We start from the raw sequence: 2,810 nt of genomic DNA, 5'->3' as shown, positions 1-2,810 counted from the left end.
TTTTTTTAATTTTTAAATAACTTGAAACAATTTTTGAGTAAAATACCATCCTCCTTCCCAAGTTTAAGGTTGTTTGCAATTCAAACACAAAGATATCCTTTCAGCAGTATTGTATAAACATACTACTTTGCTTAGTCTCCTACCAAAAAAAGAAAAAAAATCATGATGAAGTAGCACTTTGTTGCATAATTCAAAAATTATGCTGAACAATATATAGATACTGTGTCAATTGTTGCGTACTTGAGTTGACAAAACTTTTCCCCTCAAGGAAAAAATCCACAAGGAACACAACAATGGAAAATGGTGCCTATAAGAATTGCTACGGACGCTGCAGTATTTTGGGGCCATGTTTAAAAAATGAAAGCCCGGTTTGATTTTTTCCCTAACCAGCAGTGACATTTACTCATACTCAGGCGGGTGACCTTATTATCTTATTTTCAGGAAAGACTAATACACTGACAGCTAGACCCTCGGAGAGGCCCCCGACCTACCAAACACCCGTAACGCTAGAGTCTGGGTGCCAGGGGTGGGGACTGGGGATTTGAATAGAAATTTTTTGTTTTGCATAGTGAGCGCCCAATAAGGAGCCTACATTTGCCGAGGACCTGCTAGATCCTAGGACTCTTGAGTTAGGTACTCGTGCAGTTCCTATTTAAAACAGGAGGGCCGGCCAAGTGACACGATGGTTAAGAACTGGCTTGGGATGCTAGAGGGCCCCCGGTTCGGATCCCACATATGAGGGCCAGTGACACTGCCCTCCATAGCTAAGATGCTGAACAACAGCTCGACCTGGAGCTGGGCTGCCGTGAGTCACCTGCGAGTCGCCTGCAACGGTGTAGGCTGCAGCCCCTGTGGCAGTGGGTTGCCATGGGCTACCGTGTGTAGCCAGCAGCCAGCAGCCGCTGTGAGCAGCCGTCTAGAAGCCGGCGACTGATCTGCCTCGCCAGGGAAGAGGGCAATGTTGGTGCCAACTTGGGCCAGTGAAGCAACATCCTCCACAACTAGACTTAAGAACAAAACGACAGTAACTTATCTGTTCCCCTTCCCCCAATTCCCCAGCGCTGTTCCCATCCCCCCAATTCCCCAATTAAAAAAAAAATCTTAAAAAAAAAAAATAAGAGGAAACAGGGTTGAGCATTAACCCCAAAGCCACCCACAACTCCGGGTGCCATGAGGATAAGAGCCCACACGGATGCTAAAAACTCGATTAATACAGAAAGACTGGGAGTAGAAAAGCATGAGAGGGAGAAGCAGAAAAGAGTGGCTTTGTTTGCTCTTAATAATCAGAGACTAGCAGAATGGCACTGGCTACCAGGGTTGCCTCTAGACTGGCCACACCCTCTAACCAAGCACTGGACTTCTTAAAAATTAAGGAGAAAAGTAAGGGAACTGTTAGCATTTATGCTTGCTCCAATGATAATTCTAGCCCTCATTTACTGAGCATTTACTGTGTGTAAGGCAGTGTCCTAACAGCTTTTTGTGTATGCATTTATTTCAACAACGCTGCAAGTACTAACACCACCACTTAAATGAGAAAATTAAGGCACAAAGGTTAACATGCCCAAAGCAGACAATTAGTAAGTGGAAGAATCAGGACTTGAACCCCAGTGATCCAGCTCCAGTTGGTGCTATTAACCACTACTTCCCGTCAAAGAAAAAATTAGCAGAGTAGTGTTTAAATTCCACAGCTCCAAGTATAATTCCAAGATGACTCCCTTTTTCTTCATTTACAAATAAGATTCTTTACTATCCTAGGAAAGCTGGGGATGCTTGTATACCAACTACGTTTTAATAAAAAAGTTTAAAAAGTATATGGGATGGGCAAAAAAGAAAAAGAATGCCAACTTGACATATAAAGGTTAACATACTCATTTTCCTTCTACCCAGTATCTTCATTTTGACTTATTTTAAAACAAACTAAAAAAGAAAAAAAATGAAACCAACTCATTTTAAAAATTTTAAAGAAACATAACTTGTATTGAATAATTCCAACTGACTTGTTTTTACTGAACCCCATTATACAGCACTGATGGTAAGAGAGATGGCCATGCTTTTCCTGCTAATCAAGTTTATACCCTACTTGACTTAATACATCCCAAGAGCTTGTCTTACTCTGGATTCGGCTCTTCTGCTGTCCTCATGTTATCCCCTGGTTCATTTTCACAATCAACCCCAAGTAGCCTATGGTGCACTAAGGGGTCTATGAATAAAAAAAGCCCATCTCAGCCTGGAAGTTCATCCTAACAAAAGGTAAATTGGTTCTTCTAGACTTTTGCTAAGAAGGCCACAATTCAAATTTACAAAATGTGCCTGAGATTAAAGAAGGTTAAGAAGTACTACCCCAGTGATTCCTGCTATATATTCATTTGAAGAGCTACTATTCAAACCACAGGCTCTTGGCTTGGTCTCCATTACCCCTACTTTCTATGAAATACTCAGAGAAAACACAACAAAACTCAAATCTTTTTAGGTCAAGTTCAGCCTACTATAATGATATTTGGCACCACCCAGTGGCACTCTTGTACATGTGAATAAATAGCAACTTAGCAAACTCTTGTATCGAAAGAATACCTCAAAAGAATAATGTTGCAAATCAAACCAAAGCGGTTTCATCTTTTAAAAGTTATCTACCGTATTTGCCGGCGTATAAGACGACGGCGTATAAGACCCCCCCCTAACATTTCCACTCAAAATACAGTTTGTTATATACTCGCCGTATAAGACTAGCCCCTCTTCCGCACACCTTCCACACACCAAATAAAAGGTAAAACAATATCAGATTTGATTTGGCCCACTGAAGTGCAAACAAG

This window comes from Hipposideros armiger, unplaced genomic scaffold (genome assembly GCF_001890085.2).
Source record: "Hipposideros armiger isolate ML-2016 unplaced genomic scaffold, ASM189008v1 scaffold_10, whole genome shotgun sequence".
In the NCBI taxonomy this organism is placed as follows: domain Eukaryota; kingdom Metazoa; phylum Chordata; class Mammalia; order Chiroptera; family Hipposideridae; genus Hipposideros; species Hipposideros armiger.
Note: the sequence above shows the minus strand (reverse complement) of the source record.